Genomic DNA, 13,740 nt, shown 5'->3' on the forward strand with positions numbered 1-13,740 from the left:
TACTTACATTAAAAGGTTAGATTGCAATGTGAAAAAAATCACCTCAGATAAGACATTGTATTGTAATTTTTTCTCTCTTTCTTGCTTGGCTTTACAATTCATAAGAAATTATCCATGTATGCTCGTAATGTGTTATTTAAAATTTTGTTTTTGTAAACGGTATATTTTGTCTTCTAGGCAATCCCTGTTTAGGAAAAGTATTTAATAATAATAAAATGCTTCTTCTAAATTCATGGCTACCTCTTGACAAAGCTTAACAGTCAATTTGACTTACAAATTTATTAACAAATTATACCTCGGAGTGGATTTCAATGGCTCTTTAATCTTGGGTCAAGGAAAAATTATCAGTGATCTAAAACGCAACCTCAATTTTCTGGTGAATAGTCCCCTGTACCTCATCAAAGCGGAACAGTGTATTTGTTTGTTTATATAAACGATAACAGCTGCCTGTATTAACAGGCTGCCACAAAGACAGAGCATATTGTGCAATAGATTTATTAAAGTACAAAAATAACTAATGTTCAAGTTTAAAAGAGTCACACAACAATGACAAGAAATGATTGACTAAATAATTACAAATTATTTATTTGAAGATCATTGTTAGCTATAAGTTCATAAGTTTTTTTATTGGTAAACCTGTTCAGATGAATTACATTGTGAAGTTCCTTTGCAGAACTAAAAGTTACATTTGTTCGGATCAATTTTTTGCAGGTTTAAAGGGCAAAACTAAAATTATTTCAATCATTTCTTATCAAAATACATTGCTCTCTCAAAATGACTAAGCATATTGTGAATTAAAACAGTGGATTTCCCAAAATACGCTATGAAATGTTTCATATCAAACAATTTTTATCTCAAAAAGTAAGCAAAAAGGAGCAAATTTGTATTAAACTTTTATGTTTTAAGTGTCTCACAGAATAACCCCCTGAAATTAATGACATTACTTACTGTTCACTTTGTGTTTAGTTCTAGAGCAGCGGTGACCAACGCGGGTGTTGTGATTACATCGTGTAATCTCAGACATTCAAACGGGTACGAGGAGTTTCCTGTACATTGCTGTGGGTTTCATTCACGTACTGAAGACAAGGATGAGAAGGAGAACTTTTTTGTTCTGCCGGACAAAAATATGTAATATGTTTACGTTGCTCAACGGTTCAATTAGGAGTATATAGAAATATTAATTGCCACGCTGAATAATGTATTATTATTATTATTATTATTATTATTATTATTATTATTATTATTATTATTATCATCATTATCATTATTACTGACCACTAAGTATGTGTTTTCTATAATTCTTCTGTATGTGCATGAATATTGATATTTTTAGATCTTCTCCCTAGAACAGTCATGTCAACTGATACCCGTAGGCGCAAGCGCACTCTTTAGAGCTCAGGAGAGCCTGAGCGCTTTAGAGTGGAATGGAAAGAGACAGACGAAAGAGATATATATGCCGCCTGGTCGAGCTATGTACAGGGATGGCCAGCACTGATTCAATAGATGAAGTGAAGAGAACTTGTTAAAACTGTATTCGTGTTAATTTTTAGATTTGTCTGAGAAGTATAGCCTAAGTGCATTAAAAGAATGTAAGTTTTAATTTTTATGCACATTTTTCACAAGTTTTTTTTTATTCAAAAAGAATATTTTCTCAACTTTTTATCTAGCCTTACAGGTACTGAAACAATGTTCTCGTAAATCTAATATAGGGCAAACTAGGGTCTGTTGGACAGTCGGGCATGTTGGACACTCCGTACTTTAACGTGTTACCACGCCACTTGTGGGCACCACATTCTGCTAGAAGTCAATGACGGAAGTAGCCACGGGGCTAGTAGAATGTGGTGCCCACAAGTGGCGTGGTAACACGTTAAAGTACGGAGTGTTCAACATGCCCGACTGTCCAACAGACCCTAGTTTACCCTACCGTAAATACGTATTACTCAAGATAGTGTATTAAAAATTTTGAAAATATTCGCATGGAGAATGTTTGTAAGGAAATGAATTAACAAAGCAACTAATGTTACATCATAAACAAAATATATATGCCCATGTGTTGTAAAAATGTCAGCTCTGTAGCTTCAGCAGTTTTAGAGAAAATAATTTAATATTCTGATGATAGGAAGTTGCTCACCAATATCACCTTAAAAGCACAATGCGATAAGAGTTTTGTTATGGAATATTAGTTACATTTAAAATATATACAGTACTTAGGTAACTTTGCTTTGTACTATAATATATTTATCAATATCAATTCCAACTTATCATATCATACTCAATCTCTCTCTCTCTCTTTTTTTTTTTTTGCTTTGTACTATAATATTGTTTTGATTAGTTCATTGATTACTTTTATAAGGCTAAAGATTTCATCAATATCAATTCCAACTTATCATATCATACTCAATCTCTCTCTTTCTCTGTCTCTTTTTTTTTTGATATCACTTTCTTTATGAATGATGTGTTTCATCTACTTAGTATAGTATAGTTGTACTGCTATGGAATTAATGTGAATATTCCTTCTAACATTATGTTATTAAAGTTTAAAACACAACTGCAATATTAAGAAATTGGTGTTAGTACTTTTGTTTTACAGACAATATAGATAATATCAAACAGGAAGAAGCCATATAAAAATAACGACATAAAATTTCACGTTACGTTTGAAGTTTGTGCACCACTGTTTTCTTAATCCAACAGGCTGCTTATTCCTTCTTCCATCGCTTGATGCCCGCTCACGACGTCATGGTCAGAAAAATGCACTTTCTTTCACATCACTGCCCTAAAAGGATAAAATTATTAGGTTTTATCTCAGTTTTAATCCTCTTAATCTTTAGATGAGGGCGACTGTTTATTAGTTATTCATTTAATAATAATATTGTAAAAAACTGATTAAATATTATTGCCAACGAACTGTTAAACACCAGGAATTGACATGTCTTAAATCATAGCCAGGAAGAGAAAGATGAGATAAATAAATGTAAGGAAGTCAGCTACCTAATGGGGTTTGAAATATCTCGTGCTCTAAAGCTTTTTAATAGAACAGAATTTCTCAAAAGAGTAATGTTTAAAATAGCTTAAACAGCTTGTCCATAAGAAGTTTTTATTTTGAAAAACTACGAATTTCTCGACCAAGTATCGAGAGAAGAATTTAGAAAATTCCTTTTTATATTCAAGAGGAAGTTTAAAAAAAAAAAGAAGCAAGAAATATCGTAGGCTATATTATTCACTGACTCTTGATGACAGCAGTGACATTACTGATACCTACAGCAAAGGTTGAGATTTTTATCCGCGGGATTGATCAAGATGTTAGTACAGGAACCACCACTGGTTGTAGTTTTCATGCCAAGTACCTTTCCTCCGTCTCCTTACTTCACAGGCTGTCTGTCGCATGTAATCACTGAAGCTCGAGTTTTAGTCACCGCTGCCTCTAGAGCTATCGCCTTTTTGCAACGAAACGATTAGGAGCTCAGCTCCAATTTCACTGTAACTAACTACAAAATGCCCGGAATCACACTATTCTTGCACTAAAAGGTTAGGCATATTTTTTAAATTATGAAAGAAGGAAAACATTAATTTCACCAAAAAATGGAGTCCTTCATTGATTATGGCCGTTGTGCTAAGTGTATAGAGTTGAAAGGTGATTATGTTAAATAAGTAAAATTTGTTTCGAGTTACAGTAACTTTTTCCATGTCAGACTGAAGACTTAGCAGTTCCGCCTCGTACGTCCAAACCATGAATGATAATACGGTCCATTAATTACAGAATTAGGCAGTAAATATTGTATGTGTGCTGATTGTATTTTAATCCATCGAGAACAGCAGCAAGATGGGATATTAACTGCTTCCTTACTCGCAGACGTAACAGTGAGTTCATGTATTATACATGTAATAAAATATCTTGACCAGCAGAGGAAACCCCACAAAACGTGAGGCCTGCAACCCCCCACCCTCCCACCCCGCTTTGTGGTGGCGGGAGCGGTATTAAAACGGGATTACAACCCCGAGTGCGATTTAATGCAATATTAAAAAGGTTAATAAAACCGTCACATGTCGCTTGGTCCACGAATAAGGCCACACATCTCTGGCTTATAGCACGTGCTAGCGAATTTTTAATTGCAATCCAGAAATTATTTTTTAGCCAGAGTCGAGAGTTTAGTGTTAATTTCAGATCGAACCCATAAACAGGTTATGGGCTATCAGAAGTAATTGCTCGGTTTGTTCACTGGTTAGTTACTTGATTCACTGATTGGATGGTTGTTGGTCCTATGGTTGGCTATTTCGTTTGTAAATGACTTTCCTTTTCATTGGTTAAGGCGGTCTGGTAGTGTGAAGCATAGCTAGACTTATTACTGCAAATTCAGCATTTTTTTGTTTATTTTACGCGCATTATAAATTTCTGATTGTGTGATTTTCGAAACTGCGTAAGGGAGTCCCAGTTTCTAATAATCGTTGAGAACCGCTTTTTGAGAATAATCATGATTTCTTGGGAACAATAGTAAGGAAAAACGAAAACTGAATTAATAAAGGAAAAAAGCTAAAACGCCGATTAGGTAATCTTATTTGCGGGAAAAGTTGACGGTACATCCTTCTTGCCGCACTTGTATTACAACAACTTTCTCCATAAATTATTAACATATCATGATTTCCTAAACTGTGAATGACATTGCAGGTTGTTTATCGACTACCCTGTACTGAACTGCCATCCGCTCGTCAGGAGAGCTGTGGACAGGAAGCTTGAACTCAGTTGTGCAGATCACTGTCAGCAGATAAATCCTGGTAAACATGTTGCCACGTCTCTCGCGCCAGAATATTAACAAATTTAAGCGTGCATTATTTAATTGCACGAAAACGTAATGGAACTACACAATAATACTTATTTAAACTAATATCAACTGTTTGCTAGATATACCTACTGATGTAATTTTTTTCGTAATTTTAATAACGATATAAGCATTATAACGCAAATAAAACAAGAGAAGAAATATATTTTTTTTCAGAAAACTATAAAGTTTTGACCCTATGTTGTATGGACATTTATTGATGCTGTAGACCAGGGATGAGACGATATTAGTTCCCAATCACAGTATAAGAGCTCGACCTTGATCACGAGGGGATAGCGCATCCACTACGTAGCGTCTTAACGTAGACATCAGGGATGTACATGCATATACATCGAATAAAGGCAGCAATTATTACAATAACTTGCGTTAGGGTACTAATTTTCTGGCTATGTAATAGGGCTAATTATTCAATTATTTAATATACATGTACATATATAAACAAATCGCAAAGGAAAGGGGTTTTAAGAACAAAAAGAGAAATAGGAAAAGTTAATTGTTTGTAAACCATTTTCTTGTTAGAAGCAATTATTTATTATGTATATACTTCACTTCATTGATTAGGAGAAACTAATAGGGTCTACCTGCTGGACGTGTGTGATCTCTAAGTACTTTTGAGCAATTATTATTAAAATAATAAGGACAATATTGATTGGAATAGAGTATATTGATTGTGCGATTGTGAAAATGTAGTCCTTACTCTCCAGCCGTGATTATGTAATGAGTTTTCTTAGAGTGATTTGTGAGATGCACGTAATACGAAAAAACAAACTGATTAAATTATGCTATTGAAGAGCCATCGTAATTTTTGGGGTCAATCATTTAAGGGGATACGTATGATTTTTAAAACTGCCACAATATTCGGCCAAAATTTGTGAAATTTAAATTATATAAACAGATCTACAATACTATATAATCTGTACACAATTTGGTGTCATTAAGTTTAATAGTTTTGAAATTATATATATATATATATATATATATATATATGTATATTATATTGACGTCACTAAAAAGACTCCTTGTGTTAAAGCCTTCAAAATTTTTAGTTCATATTTGCTCAAAATCTTGAAAATAGTTATAGAAATAAATGTTAATTAACTTTGGAGATCAGTCTAAATAGAGAGACACGATCAATTTTTAAACTTTATGAATTTACCATTACAGCATATGTAATCTAAGTGCAATATGAATATTCCCCGAAGAAACTTAATATTAAAATTTCATACAAGTGCTAGTTAAATTTTATTTATCAACATTTACTTGACCTTTGTGAGAAGTTTGTAGACCAATATGACAGTAACTGTTGTGCAAGGAGCTTTTCATTCAGTAAACTGCTTAAAATTTTAAAGAGCATAAAACAGCATTAAAAAAACAAAAAAAAAAATTCCTCTCAACTCACGCACCGCATGTGTGGCCATATATGATTATATGGTTAAATCATTTAAAACAGTCTCAAATATAATTACGATTATAAAAAAAAAAAACGTGGATTTTCTTAATTTTTCAGCATTATTTCTTATCTAAAATCAATTTCTCTCTTCTCCAGAATAATGTCTATATCTGTGTTGTGTTGTGTTTCGTACTGACGTTTGACATTTATATACAAATAATATAGTATATATTTTTTACTCATTAAACACTGCACTTCACCGCCATGTTCATTACATAAAAACTGAACCTTCTACTTATCATTAAAATCTGTATTGTAATCTCGCTTGCGATCTGTCATGGTCTGCAACGTTGTATGTGCTGTACACCCTTGTGCCTCAGGTAGAAAAGCTCTGCGCTTATGGAGAGAGCTTGAAAAAGCTCGCGCTCAGAATTAATAGTAAGCATCGCATCCCTGCTGTAGACGTCCCCGATGACTGTGAAAAGGACGACACTTATATCCCTTACACTCTGTATACCTGCATAGTTTGGACCGAATTAGTGTTGTATCTTTCTTAACCCCGGACCGAATTAGTACTTTATATTTCAGAGTTTACTAGTTCGGTCCCACGGTGAAAAATATATACTAGTTCGTTCCGGAGTCAAGAAGTAAACAATACTAGTTCGGTCCCGGGTCATCAAGTTAACAGTACTAGTTCGGCCCCGGATCGAAAATAGAGCAGTAGTGGTTGGAAATCCTTCTCGTTCTATGCAGGCTTAGGACTGTCATAAGGCAGGGACGGGTAAATTTGTGACTCGAGACAGCTAGTTCATAATTATACTGCACTAATATCAAAACAATCAGTATCGATATCATACCAACATGAAAACAGCCAATATCGATATTATACCAACTTGAAAACATGTTGGATTCGATACGATAGCTAGTTCTTAATATTATACTGTATAAACATCAAAACACGTCAATATCGATATCATACCAACATGCCGAATTCGATACGACAGCTAGATCATAATATATACTGCGACAGTCTCTTTGATATGTATACAGTATATAACTTGTCTATACCTGTATAGTTCGGACTGAATTAGTACTGCAGCTTTGTAGACCGCGGACCGAATTAGTACTGTATAAAAATTTAAGCTAATGGTTTATTTAACGACGCTCGCAACTGCCGAGGTTATATCAGCGTCTGCGGTGTGCCGGAATTTTGTTCCGCAGAAGTTCTCTCACATGCCAGTAAATTTACTGATATGAGCCTGTCGCATTTAAGCACACTTAAATGCCATCGACCTGGGCAGGGATCGAACCTGCAACCTCGAGCACAGAAGGCCAGCGCTATACCGACTGCGCTACCCAGGGCGACTAGTACTGAATATTTCAGGTGTATATCTGATGGAATCTAGTATGCACCTGTTTATTTCATATGTGTATCTGATGGGACCGAACTAGCATGCATCCGTATATTTCAGGTTTATATCTGATGGGACCGAACTAGTATGCACCCGTATATTTCAGGTGTGTATCTGATGGGACCGAACTAGTATACACTCGTATATTTCAGGTACGTATCTGATGGGTCCGAACTAGTATGTACTCGTATATTTCAGGTATGTATCTGATGGGTCCGAACTAGTATACACTCGTATATTTCAGCTATGTATCTGATGGGTCCGAACTAGTATGTACTCGTATATTTCAGGTATGTATCTGGTGGGTTCGAATTAGTATGCACCCGTATATTTCAGGTATGTATCTGATGAGACCGAACTAGTATGCACCCGTATATTTCAGGTGTGTATCTGATGGGACCGAACTAGTATGCACCCGTATATTTCAGGTATGTATCTGATGAGACCGAACTAGTATGCACCCGTATATTTCAGGTGTGTATCTGATGGGATCGAACTAGTAGGCACCCGTATTTTTCAGGTGTGTATCTGATGGGACCGAACTAGTATGCACCCGTATATTTCAGGTGTGTATCTGATGAGACCGAACTAGTATGCACCCGTATATTTCAGGTGTGTATCTGATGGGACCGAACTAGTATGCACCCGTATATTTCAGGTGTGTATCTGATGAGACCGAACTAGTATGCACCCGTATATTTCAGGTGTGTATCTGATGGGACCGAACTAGTAGGCACCCGTATATTTCAGGTGTTTATCTGATGGGACCGAACTAGTATGCACCCGTATATTTCAGGTGTATATCTGATGAGACCGAACTAGTATGAACCCGTATATTTCAGGTGTGTATCTGATGGGACCGAACTAGTATGCACCCGTATATTTCAGGTGTGTATCTGATGGGATCGAACTACTGTAGTGTGCACCCGTATATTTTAGTTGTGTATCTGATGGGACCGAACTAGTATGCACCCGTATATTTCAGGTGTGTATCTGATGGGATCGAACTACTGTAGTATGCACCCGTATATTTTAGTTGTGTATCTGATGGGACCGAACTACTGTAGTATGCACCCGTATATTTTAGTTGTGTATCTGATGGGACCGAACTACTGTAGTATGCACCCGTATATTTCAGATGTGTATCTGATGGGACCGAACTAGTATGCACCCGCATACGTAGTAATGGGGGAAAAATGGTTAGGTTTCATTTTTAGGGTATTAAGTAAGACTATCCGGACTATACTGGCTAGTATTTGCTTGTATGAATGTATATCGAATTAAGTTATGTAGAGAACGAGCGATATGGGAAATGAATTGAAAGGCTAATGCGAGTACACGTCAGTTGTGTTTGCTTTGTGGTGGTATGACCTATCCATCGCTGTATCTCTTTGAGAATTACTATAAGCGGTGGAGGTTTTCTCATTCAGCTCGCTGAGCGGCGTGTCTGTCTGTCCGGCCGTCCGCCGCTCGCTCGATCGCGTTCGGAGCGGAGAGCGTCGACTGCCTCGCTGCTCCAGGCCGCTGGCAGTCGCACTAGGCCAGTCGGTGGCCTCGGATATACCTTTGGAGTCCTCGTGCGCAGCTTGTAACAGCTTACAGCTACACCACCCCCTTCAACAACACTACCGCGTGCACAGACTATCGTGTGCTACTAGACTTCTACAGTGGTTATTTATCTAATGTCTTATAACACCTACCAGCACCGAAGAGGTAAACAAATAGCCTACATAGAAACTTACGAAAGTAAAGTGTTGTGAGGAAAAAAAGAAAAAAAGAGTGATAATGTGACTTGTGTGAATTTATTTTTCTTATATATATTTGCACATCGGGAAACATCATAGAATTATTATTGAGTGAAAATTTTTACATTAAATTCCAGCCCCAAATTTATTTTACTTAGTGATTGATGATATATATCGCTATGGAAAAAATTGAAGGGTTAATAACAAACCGCTTCTATCTATTTTTGTAATTTAACATTACTTCTATCTACTCACACGTCATTGAATTGTAGATACCTTCTTGCCTCTGTGCACATAAAAATAAATTGTCGTCTGATATTGATAAGTTGTTTTCTCGTATTTTAAAGTGAATATTGGAAATACATAGATTAAATAGCTATCGCTAGCGGATAACTTTATGTTATAATATTATTTTTCCATAGTCGTGCGTCTTTGTGATATTAAAGAGATTTTTGTGACGCGTCAATATTATTTACGTGTGTACCTAAGTTTTAAAGGCACGATGTACTATAACAAATCATTCTATTTTATCCGTGTGTTATTTCCAAACATTCAAACGTCGTTGTAACCTTGTATGCTTTTCCTTATGGATTTCATCTCATAACATTTGTTTCTACATAACTTTATAACTCAAATTATTCAAGTTTCAATGCTGATATTAACTTTATTATTAATTTGACGTAAAGTAAAGAGTGAAATAAATTAAAAAGAAACTAGAGGTGTAAAATTTCTGATGTATTTCCATTCTTGCGCGGCGTAGTAAGGGACATATTTAACAAAATTGATCCTATGATTCTCTCTGAAATCGAACCGAATATCTCCTAGATATGAAGTAGAATTGTCAACTACTGACGTTGAATATGTTTAGAATATAAACAAGTACCGTATTTCGAAATTCCGTTGTATCTGTCTTCACTTCAGTTGCTGAATATCGTAAGACATTATTATTAGTGGTTATTAAAGGAGTTTTGAATATTGGTTTTGTTAGTATTATTCTAATTTATTTGTAACTTTTATTTCTTCGTACATTTAATACAAGAGTAATGAAGTTATTTTAAAACCAGAATCTTTCAAAAGCTCACTTACTGAAGTATCTTAGCCACGGTAAATCTGGAAGTGCCTGTATTGATCTTTGTGAAGTATAAAAATTGCTAGAAATAATTAAAAATCTGAAAGATGCTTTATCTTCTTTTGCGATTTATTGAGAATCGAAACAAGGACTGTTTTAATCCGGAGTACAATATTGTCCATTATACCGCCACGCTTTGAAGTTTAAAATAAAAATTACGTTTGTTATAACTATATATTATTCCTTCCTCTTTTGCCGTGTCAGGGAGAATGAACACATGTTCTACATTATGAATGAATGACGCAAGAGACTTTCCATTCGGCCTACCCCAAGCGTTACACCCATCTTTCTGAGCAGAACCATTGATGTCCGTGCAATCCATTCGGCAGGTGCATTTATTGCATTAAAACGTAACATACTTTCATCTAAAACAGAAATTAATTGGTAGAATCATAGAGAAATACAGTCACAGAAATGAAAATTGACTCAGCTGCGAAACTGTATAGTTGTCACTAAAATTTTAAGATCAGCTAATATCTCATCTTTCTGGCTTTCTTCGATACAAAATAATAATAATAATAATAATAATAATAATAATAATAATAATAATAATAATAATAACAATAATACTTGCAATAATAATAATAATAATAATAATAATAATAATAATAATAATAATAATAATAATATGACAGCTATTACGTCTCTATTGAATGCATATTCCTTGCTATAGCCAGAAGCAAAAATGTCCGATCATTTTAGTAATTAGCGTTACGGAACAGAGAGAAATAAAACGCTTTCATTCATGTGTTAGTACTTCAGATTGTAGGTCGGACGTTTAATTGATACGAAATCTAGAAACATTATTTTATTTACCTCCAATCTATGGAGACATTTTTATGCTAGTGTATAAAATGTGAAGGACTTATGAGTACTATGTAAACCTTGAAAGGACTGTTTTTAGCAATGTACCATCGACCTATCTCCTACGTCTATTGTTAATTCCATTCGTTGAGGGAAAGATCGGATAGTGCAACCACAAAGCCGCTTCCAACATTGACTTCATAAACTGATCTGTAACTTAATTTCAGGCAGCATCGAAATATGTTCGTTTGTAAAGAGAATAATAATAACAATAATAATAATAATAATAATAATAATAATAATAATAATAATAATAATAATAATAGCTTTATTTTCCCTGGCAGAGTTAAGGCCATCAGACCTTCTCTTCCACTCAACCAGGATCAAATCACATACAGAAAAATACATACCGGTATACAAATATTAACTTAAAAATAAAAATAAACATAATTAAGTAAAAAGAGAGAGATTGAATACATATACGCAATCAGTATTAACTTTAAAATAACAATAATAAAAAAATATGCAATAAAAAGGAGACTGAATACATAATCACACACAGGAAAATACATTCTAGTATACAGTATTAACTAAAAAAATAAAGAATTAATGCATATGAATATAATCTCACAACTAAAGGAATAGTAGAATTAGTATGATCAGCACAGCACGTGTTACATTGAGACAATGACAATTACCTAGATATAAGTGCTAATGGAAAAATAAAGTAATGACTGTGTAAAATAATAATAATAATAATAATAATAATAATAATAATAATAAATAAAAATTATATCTAAAAACTAATTCCGTGCATTTAAAATATTTCTAAACAATCTAATTTTAAACAACTCAGGACTAAGACTACCCCTGATTTCCAGCGGCAGCGAATTCCATGAGCGGGCCATGGCTATTGAGAAAGAATTTGAGTACAGAGATGTCTGATGACGTGGTATTGATAGCAACAGATTGTGCTGTGAACGTGTATTACGATTATGATGTGAAGCTAGGAGAGTAAACCGAGACGCAAGGTAGTTGGGTGTGGAATCCTGTATAATTCGATATAACAGGAAAAGATATAGGCACTCTAAAATACCGTTATAATTAAATAAAATTCGGGAATTGTGTTTAATCAATTTTCACTATAGTCAGCGTCATTATTATTATTATTATTATTATTATTATTATTATTATTATTATTATTATTATTATATCTGCTGTCTAAAAACAACATTTCGCCGTAGATACCGCCATCATTTTGAGTGTATACGAGAATAAAAACGTTGTTAGTGAAAGGCGTAATGGGTAGCTATCGAACACGTGACCTTGTCTATAGGAAAATAGCATAAACTGAGTTAGCTATTGCTTGATACAAAAACTATTACCTATTTATTTCTTTTGTAGGTGAGAGAATCGGCTTAACAAAAACTTTCAGTCGATTCGAAGAGTATTTTTCACATTAAACGTTTGTATTCCAGCTCAAACTTCATTTATTGAAATGGTCTCGAATAGAATTACGTAATGACACAGTGACACAATGACACGATTGTGTCTGGGTAGTTTTCGACGCGCAGAGACATTTGAAAGGAATGATGTTATAAAGAAAGAAAGGAAATCAATTTTAGGTGCTAACCGTGCTTCTAGTTGACATGTTTTGTCATCGGGATCGGTCATTTTTTTTCTTTCCGGAAGTGTACATTGTAGTGCACTTGTACGCCCTTCATTGATCGCGATAGGAGTGAAGCGATGGCCGTGAGTTGTATATAGAAAACATAACCATTGTGGGTGGAAAACGAAAACTGTGATGTCATTAGCGAAAGGTAATGGATATGATGACATTTAAAAAGTACCTGTGATATATAGTGAAGAAAAATTTTCGGATACTCACCACACTTCGCGATTATTTGGCGAACCTATGTAAAGACGCTGTTCTGTTTCTTCTTATTCTGCTTCTTCTTCTTCTTCTTCTTCCTCTTCTTCTTCTTCTTCATGGAATTAGGCCTTACACCTGTTTCCACATCAAGCGATAGAATCTTTCCATCTTATTAACAGACGATCAACATTAGTTTTTCCCTTTTTGTTTATGATGTAATAAAAGGTGAGGTATTTTTTCATCTGAGATTCTTTGTATACAAGATGATTCACGAGAATTTACCGTCCCTTACAGAGCAAAAAATGTCATGTAAACATTTGTAATAATCTTAAATTTTTCAACGTTACATTAATTTGAAGTTGTTAGTAAAATACCTTTTTTCTTTAGTTTTAAGGGTAAAAATTATTACAAATAGAGAATGCACTATTCAGAAGTGTCATTTCTTTTACTGGCGAGTGTTCTGAAGCTAAAATTGTGTTGTTAATTATTTTGCACAGATTTCATTTTTCAAATTTTAACAAAAAATGACATCATTCTTACGTACTTATC

At 34.4% G+C, this 13,740-nt stretch overlaps 1 protein-coding gene across 11 annotated transcripts in view; it reads left to right on the plus strand.

Moving 5' to 3' along the window:
- Positions 1-13,740, plus strand: part of Camta (Calmodulin-binding transcription activator) — a 1,741,786-nt gene that overhangs the window by 807,566 nt on the left and 920,480 nt on the right. The window contains exon 1 of one of the 11 annotated variants that reach the window (XM_069821742.1): positions 9,043-9,353. The exons of the other annotated variants lie outside the window; for them this stretch is intronic. The gene's annotated coding sequence lies outside the window, so the exon portion shown is untranslated. Of the gene's footprint in view, positions 1-9,042; positions 9,354-13,740 lie in introns of those variants that run through there. 11 annotated transcript variants of the gene reach the window in all.

Source organism: Periplaneta americana, chromosome 1 (assembly GCF_040183065.1).
Source record: "Periplaneta americana isolate PAMFEO1 chromosome 1, P.americana_PAMFEO1_priV1, whole genome shotgun sequence".
NCBI classification, from domain to species: domain Eukaryota; kingdom Metazoa; phylum Arthropoda; class Insecta; order Blattodea; family Blattidae; genus Periplaneta; species Periplaneta americana.